The sequence below is a fragment of the Chiloscyllium plagiosum genome, unplaced genomic scaffold (assembly GCF_037043375.1).
Source record: "Chiloscyllium plagiosum isolate Xiang-an unplaced genomic scaffold, Cpla_swu_hap1 HiC_scaffold_19, whole genome shotgun sequence".
NCBI classification, from domain to species: domain Eukaryota; kingdom Metazoa; phylum Chordata; class Chondrichthyes; order Orectolobiformes; family Hemiscylliidae; genus Chiloscyllium; species Chiloscyllium plagiosum.
Window position 1 is genome coordinate 16,121,676 of NW_028270157.1, and position 19,659 is coordinate 16,141,334.

Genomic DNA, 19,659 nt, shown 5'->3' on the forward strand with positions numbered 1-19,659 from the left:
CCAATAGTCCGTATACTTCATTCTTTCATGGGAGGTGGGTATTGGTGGCTGGGCCAACATTTGTTGCCCATACCCTTGGAAGATGTGCTATGCGAAATTTTTGAGTCGGCAAAGCATATGATAAAGGTGCCTTGACAGTAATGTTAGGGAGGGACCTAGTGAAGAGTAGGAGCTAAGGTCCAGATGGCTTGGAGGGGAACCTGCAAGCTCTCCCCTCTTGGGTGGCTGGAGAGGATCTCTCAGCACTATTTTAAAGAAAAGTTGTGGAATTAACCTTGTCTTGATCAATGTGTATCCCTCAATCAACATCATAGAAACAGATAATTTGATTATTATTACGTTACTGTTTGTGAGAGTCTCAGTGGAGAAATTAGCCACTATGCTTTCAACATCATTACAGTCACTACATTTCAAAAGGGTCTAATTGGCTGTGAGGTGCTTTGAGACATGTGAACAGCACAATAGAAAAGCAAGGCTGTCTTTTCTTATCAAATGAAAAATACTGCAGGTACTACAGCTCTGAAATGAAAACAGAAAGTACTGGAGAAACTCAGCAGGTCTGGCAGCGTCTGTGGAGACAGAGAAACAGAGTTAACATTTTGAATCCAATATGATTCTTCAAGAGCTTCTTTGAAGTTCTTAAGAAAGAGTCCTAGGGCTTTAAACAGAATGGAAATAGATCGTTTGGCCCATCAGGTTCAAACCAGTCATCAAGCTTCAAGTCTATTCTAATCCCTTTTTCCAGGACTTTGCCCAGAGTCTTGTATTCTCTGGCATTTCATGTGTTCATCTCAATACTTCTTAAATGTCATGAGGGTTCCTGCCTCCAACTTCTGTTCAGGCAGTGAGTTCCAATTACCCAGTACCCTCTGGGTGGAAAAACTTTTCCTCAAATTGCCTCTAAACCGCTTGTTCATTACCTTAAAACTGTGCCCCCTGGTTATTCACCGCTCTATTAAGTGGAAATGTTTCTCTCTGTCTATGCCCCTCAGAACTATGTACATCTCAATCAGATTCCTCTTCAGCTTTCTCTGCTCTAAGGAAAACCACCCAGCCTATCGAGTCTCTCAGTTTATAGCTGAATCACTCCAGCCCAGGCAACATCCTGGTGAATCCCCTCTGCACCCTCTCTAAAGCAATCAATTGTTCAAGTTCCTGCAAAGGGCTATTTTCTTCTGGAATTTGGAATGTGTTGAGCCATTTGCCATTAGACCGTTGTTTTTTAACAATTCTCCTTAAATAATGCCATGTCCGTGTTATCTTTTAATTACGAACGAAGTCACAAAAATAGAAATCTTTGCGACTGGGCTGAGACCCAATTTGCAAGAGCTGGTGTTGGACTGGGGTGAACAAAGTTAAAAATCACACATCACCAGGTTATAGTCCAACAGGTTTATTTGGAAGCACTAGCTTTCAAAGTGCTGCTTCTTCATCAGGTGGCTATGGAGCAGAATCATATGACACAGAATTTAAAGCAACAGGATTGCAGTGTCATGGGATATAATATTAAACAAACCTAGCTTAAGTCTTTCATCTTTTAGAACGAACTGTTAGTTTCAGTTCCTTCATATGTAAATCCCAGAACTATTTTAAAGTTACTATCTCAAGATGCCATCTCAGCTCAGATAATGCATTGAAGGTCTGAGGTTAAAGTCTGTCTGTGTCCCAATGTTAGGTCAGACTGATTCTATTTCTAAAGTGGGATTTACAGAATTATACATGGATTTATGCAGTTCTTGAGCAAAATAAAATGTAATTATGCAAGTACAAATTCACCCCACAAACTTGTATGTGTGCATGTGCAGGGGAGACCGAGTGAGTGTGTGCATGTGGTTATGTGTGTGGGAGTGAGTGTCTGTGAGAGAGTGTATGCCTATGTGTGTGAGTGTAGTGGGGTATAATTCTGTGAGAGGGTGCGTGTGTGGGTGTGAGTGTGAAGGGAGTATGTGTGAGTGTGTGAGAGAGGGTCTGCGTGAGGGGCAGAGTCCCAGTGTGGTGTTGTCATATATAACTCCTCTGTGCCAAAATGGCAGCATTGTGGAATTAGATTAGATTAGATTAGATTACAGTGTGGAAACAGGCCCTTCGGCCCAACAAGTCCACACCGACCCGCCGAAGTGAAACCCACCCATACCCCTACATTTACCCCTTACCTAACACTACGGGCAATTTAGTATGGCCAATTCACCTGACCCTGCACATCTTTGGACTGTGGGAGGAAACCGGAGCACCCGGCGGAAATCCACGCAGACACGGGGAGAACGTGCAAACTCCACACAGTCAGTCGCCTGAGGCGGGAATTGAACCCGGATCTCAATTGTTCAAGTTCCTGCAAAGGGCTATTTTCTTCTGGAATTTGGAATGTGTTGAGCCATTTGCCATTAGACCGTTGTTTTTTAACAATTCTCCTTAAATAATGCCATGTCCGTGTTATCTTTTAATAGTATGCGATGTTTAGAAAGAAAGATCCTGGGACAAGAACTGTAATATTTTCGGGCTACAATAATGACGAATCACGTGCCTTGCTTGGTCTTGTATTTGGGGGAAAATTGAAATTTTGAAAACGGAATCCAGCTGGGAGCCAAGACCAATGTTGTCATTACAAAACAGCAACGACATTCCAAAAACAGTAAGTTGACTTTGAAGTACTTGGGATGCTTTATTTATACCGTATTTAATTTATGTTTTTTCCTGTCCCAAAATATTTTATTGTTAGAACAAGCAAGATCTTGATTCAATACCTGCAGATGTCTCTGTAAGAGCATTTTGTTAATTATCTCAATGTGTGTTGTAGCAGAAGTTATCGCTGCTCCTTTCGGAGCTCCACTATATATAATCAGCTAGGAGATTGAATTTTTCCTGTAATCTCCAGTTCCCTGAGGAACCTACATTCAGAATGACAGCAGCAATCTCAGGGGAAGACCATCACCTTTAAATTGTCCATTAGGTCATACACCATCCTGACTTGTACAAAGACTTGTACATTATAGAATCATAAAATGATTACAGCACAGAAGGAGGCCATTTGACTCATCATGAAAGTAGCAAATGTAATGTATTACTTAACAAAGGAGGAAGAGGGAGATTGGAACACATGTTGGTTTGACATCAGCAGAAGGAAACATGTTAGAATCAATAACAAAGAATGTGAGAAGTGAATGTTTAGTAAAGGCCGGTAAAATAGGGCAAAATCAAAATGGATTCATGAAAGGGAAATAACATTTGATAAACTTGTTGGATTTTTCTTGAAGATGTCATTTGCAGCATAAATAAAGGAAAACTACTGAACATAGAGTATTTCATTTTTCAGAATCATTTTGATAATTTCGTACATACGAGGTTAGTGAATAAAACTACAGTGGAAACTCTGCCCAGGACCTCAAGAAACTACAAAGAGATGTGAGCACGGCACAGTCCATCACACAATCCAGCCTTCCGTTCATTAGTTCCATCTTTACTTTCCGCTGCCTCAGGAGAACAACCAACATCATCAAAGACCATTCCCACCTCAGTTATAATTTATTCCAACCCCTTCTACTATGCAGAGGATACAAAGGCTGAACCACAACTACTGACAGATTCAAGAACAGCTTCTTCCACCTTGTTATCAGGCTTCTGAATGGATCTCTCAAATTTTAAAGTAAATGTTGATCTTGCTCTTTGTGCACCTTCTCTGCAGCTGTAACATTGTATTCCTCACTCTGTTCTATTACCCTAATGTGCTTTGTATGGCATGATCTACCAGTACTGCATGCAAAACAAAACTTTTCACTATGTCTCAGTACATCTGACAATAAAAAAATCAAAAGAAATATACTATTATGACTTGATAACTGAATAACAACAGAAAGCAGAGAGTTGGAATAAATGGATTATTGTCAAAATGGCAAGTTCTTATCAGTGAGTACTACAAGGATCCACAGCTATTCTCAATCTACAGAAATGTTTTGGATGTGAGAACCAGTTGTAATATTTCCAAATTTGCTGATGACACCAAACTAAGTGATAACATGATTCTGGATTAGTGGTGCTGGAAGAGCACAGCAATTCAGGCAGCATCCGAGGACAGGCAAAATCGACGTTTCGGGCAAAAGCCCTCTAAGTGATAACATGGTTGTGAGGAGTTTGGATGGAGGCTTCAAGAGCTTTGAACAGGCTAATTGAATGATTTGGAACATGGTTGATTAAATATAATGTAAATAAATCTGAAGCTACTCAGTTTGGTAGAAAAAAAGGCAGGATATTTCTTAATTGGTGGGAAGTGCACATGCCTTAAGGGACCTGGTTGTCGAAATTCATGATGTTGGCTTGCAGGTGCTGCAAGCAAAAGATGAGGTAAATGGTTTGTTGGCCTTCATAATGCAGTTTAAGTACAGATGTAAAAATGTCTTGCTGCAGTTGTATGAAACGTTTGTGAGACTCCACGTGGAGTATTGTGTATGGTTTTGGTCACCTTATCGAAGATGGACTTGCCATAAACAATACTCAACAGTACTCCACCAAATTACATACTGGCATATCAGGGTTGTCTATGAAAAGGGATTAAGGAACCTGTGACTGAAGAGTTCTGAAGAATGAGGGGTGACCTTGCTGAAATTTACAAAATTCTTACAAGGTGTGACAGAGATGATGTGGATGTTTCCCTTGGCCGGCGAGTCTAAAACCAGATATAATCACTGTATAAGTGGTAGGTCATTTAAGAATGAGAACATTAGGAATATCTTTCCTCTGAAGGTGGTAAATCTTTGGAATTCTCTCAGCCAGAGGCTGCCAAAGCTCAATTATTGAATCTCTTAAGGCAGAAGTGATAGATTTCTGGAGACGACAATCATCAAGGGATATGAAGACACTGTGGGAAAGTAGATGATCAGCCATGATCTAATTGAGTCTGGGTTGACTCTCTGAAAACACAATTTATTGACAGCCATTCTCCTGCCTTTATCTCTTGGCACCTTACACATCTGTTTTCTCAGCAGGTTTGGGACATGATGTCGATTTTTACCTATCACTTCTCCGAGAAGATTATTGCAACAGTGAATGCTGTGGTTTGAGGAGAAGACCTATCCCCAGTTTCTCAGTGAAGCCATCAATGCAAAACAAAGACCCTATTTCGTTATGTCTGGGTCAACCCAAATAGATCATGGCTGATCACCTACTTTCCTACAGTGTCTTCATATCCCTTGATGATAGTCGTCTAAATGAGCTCCTGAAGCTTTTACTGTTGCTCCACTCTCTCTGAATGAAGATAGAGCTTCACCCCAGACTGCAACTTCCTTCCTCTGTCCAACATCTGATATAAGAAAGGGAAGGAATTGCAGCAAGAAATCTCAAAACAAGATCTGATAGAGACAATCGATTCATTGGCATGGGAATATCATCAGCCTTTGAATCTCACTGGGTATTTTATTTCTCTTCTGTCCTGTCTGCTTCAAAAGGTTTCAAATATCAGTGAGACTGAGGCACGCAGACCTGAGTGAGAGTGCCCCAGTGAACTGACTGTGAGAAGAGCTTTAAGAGGGTATTCAGCCATTCGCAGTGGCAAGAGACAGAACATGTTCTGTGTGCGAGTGGTCTTTCAACCAATTGTCGAAGCTGGAGAGAGACAAGGATTTCCACATGATGGAGAAACCGTGGAAATGCAAGGATTAAGGTAAGGAATTCAAATACCCGTGTCTGCTTGAATCCCATCGCCGTGATTACACCGGGGAGAGGCCATTCACCTGCTCCGTGTGAGGAAGGCGTTCGTTCACCTGTCCACCCTAGTGACCCACCGGCAGGTTCACACCGGGGAGAAGCCGTTCACCTACTCCGTGTGAGGGAAGGCGTTAGTTCAGCCGTCGACCCTGGTGACCCACCGGCAGGTTCACACCGGGGAGAAGCCGTTCACCTACTCCGTGTGAGGGAAGGCGTTAGTTCAGCTGTCGACCCTGGTGACCCACCGCCAGGTTCACACCGGGGAGAAGCCGTTCACCTACTCCATGTGAGGGAAGGCGTTAGTTCAGCTGTCGACCCTGGTGACCCACCGCCAGGTTCACACCGGGCAGAAGCCGTTCACCTACTCTGTGTGAGGGAAGGACTTCACCTGGCTGTGTACTTTGCAGGCCCACCAGCACACTCACACTGGGGAGAGGCCATTCTCCTGCTCCATCTGTGGGAAGGGATTCACTGATTCCTCAGCCCTGCAGATACACCAGTGGGGAGAGGCCGTTAACTTGTTCCGTGTGTGGGAAGGCCTTCAGTCGGACATGCCAACTGCTGAGACACCTCTCCAGTCACACCGAGTAGAGAATTTTTAAATTCTTTGTGTGGGTGTGACTTGTACTAGTATTCAAGACAGCCACACTCACTGGTCAGTTGAGCATCTACTAAGAGACACTTCCTGATTTGGTACATGTAGTGGCATCAGGTGTGTACCTGAAATGTTTGACACTGTGAAGAAATCTAAGTTGGAAATCACAGCAGGTCAGGCAGCATCTGAGGCAGAAGAAAAGACATTTTTCACCTAAGCCGTTCATCACATTCCAGCGCCAGACTTTTCAACCCCTGCCAAACATAGACTGGCAGCAGCTGCTTGCAGGTTCGTTTACATTGCATAAGTGGCAGTTTTTAAAAAGTATTATAGGAACAAATCAGGGTCAGTGTGTCCTTCTAAGAGTGTAAACTGAGTACAGCAAGTCAAGGGAAATCTGGATGCACAGGAATGTAAGAGTTTGGTCCAGAAAGCATATAGTAGAAAGTGAGGATTGCAGATGCTGGAGATCAGAGTCGAGAGTGTTGTGCTGGAAAAGCACAGCAGGTCAGGCAGCATCCGAGGAGCAGGAAAATTGATGTTTCGGGCATAAGTCCTTCATCAGGAATGAATGAATGGGCTTATGATCGAAACGTCAATTCTCCTGCTCTTTGGATGCTGCCTGACTTGCTGTGCTTTTCCAGCACTACACTCTTGACTCCAGAAAGCCCATTCTTCAATAGTATAGAGAGTGTTGGGGAGTTGCTCAAAAAAGGAAATTGGGAGGGCAAAGAGGCACCATGAAATATCTTTAGCAGACAGGAGGAAATCCTCAAGGCATTTTATAAGAATATTACAAGTAAGAGGATTTGGGGAATTCCAGATGTCAGAGTATGGGAGCAGGAAGCCTTTCTTCAATTATAATTGTTTATGGGGTGCATACATAATTGCCAAGGCCACCTTATTTCCCATCCTTATTTGTCCTCGAGAAGTTGGTGGCTCACCACCTCCTTAAGACGCTACAGTCTGTGTGATGTAACAGCACACACTATTGAGGAGGATTTCGTCCAACAGCAGTAAACAAGATGATATAGTTTAGGATAATGTGTAAAGTGTGGGTAGTGGTATTCCCATGAATTTGATGCTTTTATGCTTGCCATTGTCCGGCAATCCCTCGCTAACAAGTATGATTGTCCAGCAAGGAAATTCTGTCACTAGTCCTGGGTTCTGTGAGTGCTTGTGTGTTAGATGAACCTAATACCACAGCCACATGTCTGACCACACGTTTGGCAGTATATGGGAGGTAGGATTGGTCATTAGTCTTGATCATTGGTATTCATTTCTCTGTTTCCTTTTGTACTTTTTGCCAACAGGTGTTCTCAAACAATTGTGTCCCTTCGTGCAGGAGGTTCCTTCAAGTTGGTGTCTTCTCAATGAAGATCTCCAAAGAGTTGATGTCTATGTGACGTTTCTTGAAGTGCCTTCCTTGAGCTGGATGAAGCAGATTTACTTTGACAGTTAGGCATCCTCTGTGGTTGGCTCAATGGAGTTGGTTTTGGATGATTGTGGCCTTGGTGCTGGTACTATTGATCTCTTCAAGGATACTGATATTTGTATGCCTGTCCTCACAGCGGTGAATCTGTCTCAAACAGTGTTGATAGTATCTCTCCAAGGTCTTGATGTGGTGTCTATATGGTCCAAGTTTCAGAGCCATATTTAAGAGTCAGCCTCATACACAAGGATCATGGTATCAGGTTAGGATGCTCTTTGGAGAATCAGGGCAGACTTGATGGACCAAAAGACCTCCTTCTGCAATTTAGTGATTCTATATTCACAGCAGGCTCTTACAATAGGAAATATAGCTTAAAGGTATTAGCAGATGCTGTCAAAGGAGCTTTGCTGAGTTGCTACAGCTCATGTTGTAAATGTTGCAACTGTGTGTTATGCCATGGAGGCTTCAGGTAACTGGATAGTAAGGGTGGATCCACACGAGGAAAGTTCCACTCTGCAGGAGGAGAGGCATGGGAGGAGACTGGTGTGGTTAGGAGGAGGAATGGAGAAGGAATTTGTACCTCGCTCATAATCACAGGGAATGTCACTTGTGATTTTGATTCAGTTTAAAATTGTAGTAGGAAGCATTCCTGATGAAGAGCTTATGCCCGAAACGTCGACTCTCCTGCTTTTCGGATGCTGCCTGACTTGCTGTGCTTTTACCAGTGCCACACGTTTCAACTATAGTTGTTGCAGAGGAAGAAAACTGATGAACAGAATCAAATACATTGATAGATCCTGTATTAGGAATAACTCTCCCCCATTGTATTTTCCTTGGTAAGTTCTACATTTTTAGAACATCTACTTCCTGTTTAAAACAGTTTTATCACCTCCTTATTGCATTGGCGAGTTTTCAGCTTGAACACTATGTTCCAAATACTCATACCTACTGAGATCTTGAATTTTAAAATGATCTCAGCAAACAGGAAGAATTTCACCTTGAGCACCTGAGGGCAAAACAGCGTGGCAGGTGTACATTGTGAGACATTCCTTGCTGTGCTCTGCTGAATCCATGCTTCAGGCTGAGGTTATAAGGCCTTGGGTCCTCATTCATATTATTTAGGGATGCTGCCAGTGCCCATTATTTCTCTAGCATTCCATTAACATAACTGTTAGACAATCCAAACAAAATATTAATGGCATAAAGGTGAATCAATCTCTGGGTCCTGACGAGATGCAACCTAGGATGTTTTGGGAGGCAAGGAAAGAGACTGCTGGGGCCCTGGAAGATATATTTAATATCCTGCTGGCCACAGGTGAAGTGCCAGATGACTGGAGGATAGCTCATGTGGTTTCTTTGTTCAGGAAGGACAGCAGGGATAGGCCAGCTAATTATAGATCAGTTAGTCTGATGTCAGTGGTAGGAAAATTATTGGATGAAATTCTGAGGGACAGGATTAATCCACACTTGAAAAGGCAGGATTGGTCTGAAAGAGTCAGCGTGGATTTGTTGGAGGGAGATCCAGTTTGACTAATTTAATTGAGGTTTTGAAAAGATGACTAAATATATTGATGAGGGTAGTATAGTTGATGTGGTTTACATTGACTTCAGTAAGGCTTTTGCCAAGGTCCCACATGGAAGGCTTGTTGAAAAGGTAAGAGTCCATGGGGTCCAAGGCAAGTTGGCAAACTGGATCCAAAAATGGCATCCACATAGCAGGCAAAGGGTGATGATGGAGGATTGTTTTCTAACTGAAAGCCTATGATCAGTGGTGTACCTCAGCGATGGGTGCTGGGACCCTTGCAGTTTATGTATATTAGTGACTTGGATGTGAATGTAGAATATATAACTGGTAAATTTGCAGATGGCACAAAAATTAGTGGTGCTGTTGTTAGTGAGGAGGATGGTCTCAGGCTACAGTCTGATAATAATCAGCTGTTAAATTGAGATAAGTGCGAGGTGATGTGTTTTGGGAGGTCCAATAAGAGAAGTATACAGACAATGAATGGTAGATTGCTAGGGAGTACTGAGGAACAAAGGGACCTTGGTGTACAAGCCTATTGATTCCTGAAGGTGCCAGCACAAGTGGATAAGGTAGTGAAGAAGCCATACGGGATGCTTACCTTCATTAGCAGGGGTGTAAAATATAGGAGCAGGAAGATCTTGTTGCAACTTTATCAAACGTTAGTGAGATCAAGACGGAATGCAGTGTGCAGTTCTGGTTGCCACACTATCAGAAGACTGTGACTGCACTGGAGAGGGTGCACAGCACATTTATCAGGATGTTGCCTGGAATGAGAAGTCTTAGTTACGAGGAGAGACTAGATAGGCTGGGTTTGTTTTTTTCCCTGGCGTAGAGGTTGAGTGATGGACCTGATTGAGGCATACGTAATTATGAAAGGCAGAGAAATGATAGATCATGAGAATCTTTTCCCCATGACAGATGTCTTCAAGTCATTGAGATGTACAGCACGGAAACAGACCCTTCAGTCCAATTTGTCCATGCCAACCAGATATCCCAACCCAATCTAGTCCCACCTGCCAGTACCTGGCTCATATCCCTCCAAAATCTTCCTATCATATACCCATCCAAATGCCTTTTAAATGTTACAATCATACTAGCTTCCACCCCATCCTCTGGCAGCTCATTCCATATACGTACCACCCTCTGCGTGAAAAAGTTGCCCCTTAGGTCCCTTTTATATCTTTTCCCTCTTATCCTAAACCTATGCCCTCTAGTTCTGGACTCCCCCACCCCAGGGAAAAAACTTTGTCTATTTACCTTATCCATACCCCTCATGATTTTGTAAACCTCTAAAAGGTCACCCCTCAGCCTCTGATGCTCCAGAGAAAACAGCCCCAGCCTATTCAACATCTCCCTGTAACTCAAATCCTCCAACCCTGGTAACATCCTTGCAAATCTTTTCTGAACTCTTTCAAGTTTCACAACATCTTTCCGATAGGAAGGAGACCAGAACTGCACACAATATTCCAACAGTGGCCTAACCAATGTCCTGTATAGCCACAACATGACCTCCAGCTCCTGTACTCAATACTGACTCTGAAAACCAGAGAGTGTAAGTTTAAGGTGAAGAGTAATTGGTCTAGAGGGGATCAGAGGTAAAACATTTTCATCAGAAGGTGGTATTAATGTGGAACGTGCTGCCTGAGAGGGTGGTGGAAGTAGGAATTGAAGCCACACTGTTAGAGTTACTCTGCATTGCCTGCCATTGAGCTAATTGGTCTCAAGTTATACCATTGAAGTGACACGTATGGCATTTCTGCTGACCAGTATGTTGCTTCAATTGTCTTTCTCCAGATGCTTCCACTGAAAGCACTGCTTTTAAAAGAACACCAAAATAATAAAAGCCATGATCTTTACATCATCACTGGAATGAAGCCCCTGAGCCAGTAGAAAGCGAGATGATTGGGAAGATAATTGTTCCTGTATGGTCCAAACATTTTCTGTCTTTACCATATTCCTAGTTTTTATACACCACACCAATTGTGAAATTTTATCCACAGTAACCTATCCACTTGCCTTTCTTTCAATCTGTTTTGTGAATTTGTTTTGATATGATTCAGAAGACTAAAGTCACACTTACAATCAGCATCAGAAACTAGAAAATTTTCACATTTGTTGACCTGTTGTGAAATTACGCTGAGTTGTTCTGCATTTTGTATACTGAAACTTGCCACTTCCTATAAATGTGACATCAACCTAGCTTCACGCTTCCCTGGAACAGTGCATTTGTAATCACTGTATTAGTTCACAATGAACTCCTCCTCCAGGGTATTGTGCACAGATGATCTCAGTCAACTAAGTTAATTTATGGTCCATGTTTTTCAATGCTTATCCACTAGCTTGCTAATGTTCTCCACAACAATTCAAGATAGTGTAAGACTTATTGTGGTGTTTCCTTGCACACCATTTACAGCATAATTGTGGTATTGAAGCCATGCCACAGCCATTGTAAAAGACAAATCTTTAGGCAAAAAGTAGATCACAATTTCTAGGGGTGAAATTTTTCACCCAATAACTTAAGTTATTGCAAAACATTCTTTCCCAAAACTATCCATTTACTTCTTTAACACAAACATTAAACCAGATGTAAAAATGGAATACAAGGATTAAGCCATACGGTCAAAGAGAGGTCTCCAGCCCTGGACTGGCATCCAAACCTATAATTTGATAACTCAATGCCATACTAAGTAACCCATGGTTAACATTGTCTGGACAAAATATTCTTCTGTGTGGTTTCTCTCTCACAATATATACACACACATACTTTTCAACCGGAGGTCAATGAGAACACACCTATCATATACTCTCATTGTTTACCTGCCTGGTCATCATATTTCAAACTCTGTGACAGAAAATGGAAAATGCCATTGTTTGACCTGTGGTCACATTGGGTATAAATATTTGTTTATAGATTAAATATTATGTTTCACTATGTGACAGTTGATTGATACTCAGCCAGTGTGCCAGTAAGTCTTTTCCAAGGGATTTCCATTGGTTGAAGTTTAGGGTTGACATGATAGCTAGATTAGTCAGCTTTTGCTACCATCACCCTGTGAAATTGACGGCCACCTCTGACATGTACACATCCAGTTGAAAATGACAATTCAGGACTTCCTCTCAGTGATTCCTATCCTGGCCTCTTCAGAAAAACTTAGAGTTGGAAATCTGTTATATAGTTATCCAGGAGTTAGACAAGGACTTTGCTGTTGAACATTTGCAGACTGAATATCCAGGTAAGTCAGAATGGTCCGAAGTCTCCAACTCTTCCTCAAAGTTTTCTTCTAAGCAACTCAAGACTTCGCACCCAGTCCTGACTGCTTTGGAGACTGCTAAACTAACAGCACCTTTACTGTTAGAGGTCTCTTTAAGACCATAAAACCATAAGACATAGGAGTGGAAGTAAGGCCATTCAGCTCATCAAGTCCACTCCGCCATTCAATCATGGCTGATGGGCATTTCAAGTCCACTTATCCGCACTCTCCCCGTAATCCTTAATTCGTTGCGAGATTAAGAATTTACCAATCTCTGCCTTGAAGACATTTAACGTCCCGGCCTCCACTGTGCTCCGTGGCAATGAATTCCACAGGCCCACCACTCTCTGGCTGAAGAAATGTCTCCTCATTTCCATTCTAAATTGATCCCCTCTTATTCTAAGGCTGTGCCCATGGGTCCTAGTCGCCCTGCCTAACTAAAACAAATTCCCAGCGTCCACTCTTTCCAAGCCATGCATTATCTAGTACGTTTCTACTCGATCTCCCCATAACCTTCTAAACTCTAATGAATATAATCCCAGGATTCTCAGCCGTTCATTGTATGTTAGGTCTACCATTCCAGGGATCATCCGTGTGAATCTCCACTGGACACGCTCCAGTGCCAGTATGTCCTTCCTGAGGTGGGGGACACAATATTCTAAATGGGGCCTAACTAGACCTTTATAAAGTCTCAGTAGCACATCGCTGCTTTTATATTCCAACCCTCGAGATAAAAGGCAACCTTACATTTGCTTTCTTAACTACGGGCTCAACCTGCAAGGGATCCCTTTGGACCTTGGCTTTATGAATTTTCTCACCGTTTAGAAAATAGTCCATGCCTGTATTGTTTTTTTCCAAAGTGCAAGATCTTGCATTTGCTCACATTGAATTTCATCAGCCATTCCCTAGACCACTCTCCTAAACTGTCTAAATCTTTCTGCAGCCTCCCCACCTCCTCAGAACTACCTGCCTGTCCACCTAACTTTGTATCATTGGCAAACTTCGCCAGAATGCCCCCAGTCCCTTCATTCAGATCATTACTATATAAAGTGAACAGCTGGGGCCCCAATACTGAACCCTGTGGGACACCACTTGTCACTACCTGCCATTCTGAAAAAGAACCTTTGATCCTTACTCTGTGCCTTCTATCAGACAGCCAATCCTCAATCCATTCCAGTAGCTCACCTCGAACACCATGGGCCCTCACCTTACTTAGCAGCCTCCCGTGAGGCCTTTTGGAAGTCTAGATGGATAACGTCCACTGGGTTTCCCTGGTCTAACCTACTTGTTACTTCAATGAATTCTAACAGGTTTGTCAGGCACAACCTCCCCTCATTAAATCCATGCTGACTTGTTCTAATCCGACCCTGCACTTCCAAGAATTTGGAAATCTCATCCTTAACGATGGATTCTAGAATTTTACCAACAACCTAATTAGCCTATAATTTTTCATCTTTTGTCTTGATCCTTTCTTAAACAAGGGGAATACAACAGTTATTTTCCAATCATCTGGGACTTTTCCTGACTCCAGTGATTTTTGAAAGATCACAACCATCGCCTCCGCTATTTCCTCAGCCACCTCCCTCAGAACTCGAGGATGTAGCTCATCAGAGCTAGGAGATTTATCAATTTTTAGATCTTTTAGCTTTTCTAGCACTTTCTCTTTTGTAATGGCTACCATACACAACTCTGTCCCCTGACTCTCCTTAACTGTTGGGATTTACTCATGTCTTCCACTGTGAAGACTGACATAAAGTACTTAAGTTTAGATTAGATTAGATTACATTACAGTGTGGAAACAGGCCCTTCGGCCCAACAAGTCCACACCGACCCGCCGAAGCGCAACCCACCCATACCCCTACATTTACCTCTTACCTAACACTACGGGCAATTTAGCATGGCCAATTCACCTGACCTGCACATCTTTGGACTGTGGGAGGAAACCGGAGCGCCCGGAGGAAACCCACGCAGACACGGGGAGAACGTGCAAACTCCACACAGTCAGTCGCCTGAGGTGGGAATTGAACCCGGGTCTCTGGCGCTGTGAGGCAGCAGTGCTAACCACTGGGCCACCGTGCCGCCCACTTCAGCTATTTTCTTATCTCCCAACACTAGCCTTCCTGCATCAATTTGGAATGGCCCAATTTCTACTTTTGCCTCTCGTTTGTTTCTTATGTATTGAAAGGATCTTTTACTATCATTTCTAATATTATTGGCTAGCTTACCATCATATTTGATCCTCTCCTCCCTTATTTCTCTCTGTTATCCTCTGTTTGTTTTTGTAGTATTCCCCATCTTCTGATTTCCCAGTGCTCTTGGCCACTTTATAGGCTCTCTCTTTTTCTTTGATACGTTTCCTGACTTCCTTTGTCAGTCATGGCTGTCTAATTTCAATTGCCTCCCTTCGCACACCTCCACCCTGGATAATCTTTCTTTTCTTTGGGATGAACCTCTGTACTGTGTCCTCAATTACACTCAGAAACTCCTGCCATTGTTGCTTTACTGTCTTCCCCACTCGACTCTGCTTCCATTGATTTTCGCCAGTTCCTCTCTCATGCCCCTGTAATTACCTTTATTTAACTGTAACACCATTACATCTGATTTTGCCTTCTCTCTTTCAAACTGCAGACTGAACTCTACCATATTATGATCGCTGCCTCCTAAGTGTTCCCTTACTTTAAGATCTTCTATAAAGTCTGGCTCATTACACAGCACTAAATCCAGAATAGCCTGCGCCCTTGTAGGCTCCATCACAAGCTGTTCCAAAAAGCCATCCTCTTTGCTCTGAATTAACCTGCTCACTGCCTTCATTCTTTTGGATTGTTTTGACTTTGTGTATTATGGACTATTGTTCAGTAACAGCATTGTTTTCTCTCTTGTTGGCACATCTAAGTTGATTATAAAATGGCATTTGCTTTGAACCATATTTTTAAAGGAACACATTTATTTTCAGACTTGAATTTATTTATTTCCTAATGCCCGGAATCATTCAGATTTAAGTTTTAAAAACCATATTTAAATACATGTAAACAATCTCCAGACATCCTAGCATCACTTTCAGAAAAAATCTAAAGTGGGGACCAGGTCTGCCCTTTCTTAAGACACAAAACAAAAGTATAATTTCACCATAAATTAAACATAGGTTTCTCACTTTAGAACTCTAGCTCTCAAACAATAATAATGTTATTAATCTTCATCACAATCTGCCCTGCATTCTACCCAATGGGAGCAATATGACAAAGTAATCTCAATTGCAGGGTGGAAAGGTAGGTTTTTTTGGCACTTGATACAGGAACTGTAACCGGTCTCTTAGGTTCCCTATTCCCTATGTTGGGCTGACTTGCCAAACAGAAGTTCAATCATATGCTGCGCATTTAATCACCAGATGCCATATGTGGCTCAGTGTCAAAATCTTGTCTGATAACATTTTGGAGGGTTTTGATAGGGAGAGGGAGGGTCAGTACCCAGAGGGAACACATTTAGGATAATTGGCAACAGCAGCAGATGGGCAGATGAGCAGAATTATTTTTATCATCGCAAGTTGTTAAGATCTGGAACACACACTCTGAAAGGCTGGCAAAGCTAGTTCAATAATAACTGCCTGAAAGGAATGGATAAGCACCTGTAAAAAACACAAATAAAACAATTGCAGGGCTTTGGAGAATGCAGAACAAATTTATTAGCTCTTTCAAAGAGTTAGAAGAGATTTATGGACCCAATGATTATCCTGTGTGCTCAATGGTCCTATAAATCTGAAGACCTTATGAAATATGTTGTGGAATTTTACAATATTAAAGGTGCTAAATAAATTCAAAACAGTTGTTGGGTAGTTGAATCAGGGAATGTATTTTTTAAATGACTACAAGTGGATGATTTTCCCTGTGAACTGTTGGCCTTTCAACTGTACTTAACACTTGTGAAGAAGTTCTGCTGTTTTTAACAGCCTGATATTACAGGATTCACCACTGACAACATACTTCGACAGCAGTGGCAGTATAAGTTTGGGGCTGTGGGCAGTCTTCTTTGTACCTGTTGTCCACCTGTTGATGATCCATTCTATCCTCTTGAAAATCAGGAGGAGAACACAGGTTCCCCATTGCCTTGAATTCAGCTGTAATATTGACATAAATGCTAATAAGGAATGGAAACTATTTTTAATGAGGGTCTGGAGCCTCTGTGGTTGTTGCATGGACATCAAATACCAAGAGTTCTTCCCCATCTTCTGTACCCCACCATCCTAAGTCAATCTCCCTCACAGCAGTACTTGAAGCACCAAAGGCAATAGTAGGCTCACGAATCACCAGGCAGGTCCAATACTCCCAGGAGATTTTGTTAATTGAGCCAATCTGATGAGTTGTACCAGACGCAAAATGTTAACTCCACTTGTCTCCACAGATAATGCCAGGCCTGCTGAGATTCTCCAGCCTTCTCTGTGTTTGTTAGCAACATGATGACATTGGGAGAGGGTGAAAGAGGGTAAAAGATGCACAGATTCTCTCCAAGTCAGGATTATTCAGGGGTCTTTTCAAATGCTGGGTGAATCCCAATTCCAGGATGCTGATTCCGATTCTTGAGTGGAGTGGGTGGGGAGGCGGGTGGGGATGGGGGGTGGGATTTGCCTTTTAAAGTGTGGGATGCTTTGGGTCACAAGCCCACACCTGGAACTCTGGATATGGCTGGCTTCATTGTGGAGATAGGTGTGTCTTAATTCTTTGCAATCCTCATTGAGTGTGGCCAAGTTTTTAAAAGGGTGTTGTCAGCCAAAGTTTGCCTAACAGAGCCTTTTTAAAGACAAGATCAAAAGGTACTCCTCATGTTCTCCAAACCAGGACATGTGCATCCACCCAAACCCCATTACTTCTCATGCCACCTGTGCCAGGCTAGGTAAGCAACACATGACAAACTGTACGGAAAGTAACACTACAATGATGGTGGGATGTATTTTTAAAAAATGCTTAAAACAACCCAGTTATTTATTGTTAACATTGCACTATGTTTAACTCCTTTTCACTCCATATGAATAAGGGCATCAATCATCTGGACACTTAAAAGTATCAATCACTGAAATCTCTTGATCCATGTAAATAAACATCTGATAAAATGAGAGTAAAAAAATCAGAGAGCCAAAGATATCAATAAAGTCAGGGTTCAGGTGTTTCAACAAAGTAATGGATGTCCAGGCTCTCAGCCAGGTTTCATTATATTTTTTTCCAGTCAATCACCGTGCCGAGACCTCCGCGTTTCTCTAATTGCAGCCTCTCACTTATCATTCTGATTATTTTCTGCACCAGTGATGACTGCCGTTTCAGTTGTCTAAGCCCTGAGCTCCGATTTCCCTCCCTAAATCTCCTCTTTCGCCATCATTAAGGCACCACGTAAAACTTTGCTCTTTGACCAGACTTTTCCCTGATGTGATTTGCTGTCAAGTCTATTTGGCATCACTCCTGTGATGTGACATGAAAAGTAATACAGAAGGTCACTGTTACTATTGCACAGAGAACGACTCACCAGCCAACAGTACAACAGTAAGTGCACGGTACATTTAATTCTACACCTGTTTCTCATGTATGGGAATTAAAGTCAAAGGCATTGTTCAAGTGAAATAAACTTTGTTTTTACCCAAAGTAAAGACCTACAGTAAACGCTGCTGGATAGGAAGTAAACTTTTTATTGTGCTAAACTCGAACTTAATCTTCTCTGCTTTCTATTTGTACTAGGTTAAGTCAGGGTAAATGGCAACAAGCCATTTGGTTGCTGACCAAGAGTAATTGGCTTCAGTAGATTAACAGGAAATCCCGCTGTTTCTTTTTAATTGGTGCTACTGGGAGTTAGTTCCAATTTTACAAACGTGATCTGCTTTTGACATATAGCGCTCCAATGCTCAGGACTTTTTAAAAAATCAATCTGCTTAGCTTTCAGCTGCAATCAAGACAGATCAACTCCACCCTGTTTGCAATGATAACAGTGGAATTCCCACAAATTGAGACTGTCGGAATCAATTTTCCTGTTTTTTTTAATCCTTCAGAAGAGCCACTCTTTCATTGCTAAACTTTCATTGTTATGTTGAGTTTCTGTACCTTAGGTTTCCCCTTTTCTGGAGGGGGTAGGTGGGTGGTTCTTGGAACTGGAGGAGGTCTTTTGTTTTTCAGGGAGATACAGCACTTGTACATAAAGCTATTCTAAAAATCTGGTGTTGCCTGCAGCAAGAGCCTCTGAAGACAGACAAAGTATTGGAACAGATTGAAGGCGATCCTAAATTTGAAATTCTCATTATTTTCTCATCTGCTAGATCTTCATGTTTTCAGGTCACAGGCTGCTGTTTTCCAGAATATGGGGCTGTCTTTAGTACCAAAGGTTTTTAAATAAATTTATTGCTAATAAAATTCTGACATTTATCGTCAACTCCCATTGTTCGTAGGGGCGGAGACGGTGAGCTGACTTGTGAACCGCTACAACTGCTGTAATGATGAGAAATCTGTGGCCTCAGTCACAAGGTTCTCAATTCAGAACCAACTTCAGGACTTGAACAAACACTAATACTGCTGACTTTCCAGTGCAGTACTGACAGAGGGTCACATTCTCTTGAATGCAACATTAAACAGAGGCTCCATCGGCCAGCTTGGAAAAGTGCGCAAGATCTCACACCATTATTTTGAAGATGAGAAAGGAAGCTACTATAGAGACTGGGTCAATGTTCATCTTCATCCAACATCACAAACGAGATTCCCTTGTTACTATCAAATTGCTGTTTCTGGGGAGCTTGCAATGTACAAATTGGTTGCCACATTTCCAACGTCAACACAGTGCCTACACTTCAAAAGTACTTCACTGACTGTAAACCACTGAAACATTTGGTGGTGACAAAAAAAGCACAATTTCACTGCAAGTCCTTCTTTCTCCCATAATGCTGCTTGACAGAGATTCTGACTCAGCAATGAAGAAGGTAAAATTATATATTAACAAGTCAAGATGATGTGCAGTTTGAGTAACTTGGTGAACAGGTGACATTCAAATACCTAGTTCTTTGAGCTCAAGTAAGAAATATTGTGTACAAAAATTAAGTTCTAAGGAAAGGTCACTGGACCTGAAACGTTAAGTCTAACTTCTCTCCACAGATGTTGCCGAACTTGCTAAGCTTTTCCAGCAATTACTATTTTTGTTT

General features: G+C 42.1%; 1 long non-coding RNA gene across 3 annotated transcripts in view; it reads right to left on the reverse strand.

Annotated features, from left to right (window-relative positions):
• The window catches only part of LOC122559824 (uncharacterized), a 219,217-nt gene that overhangs the window by 119,790 nt on the left and 79,768 nt on the right, over positions 1–19,659 (reverse strand). The window lies entirely within an intron of this gene.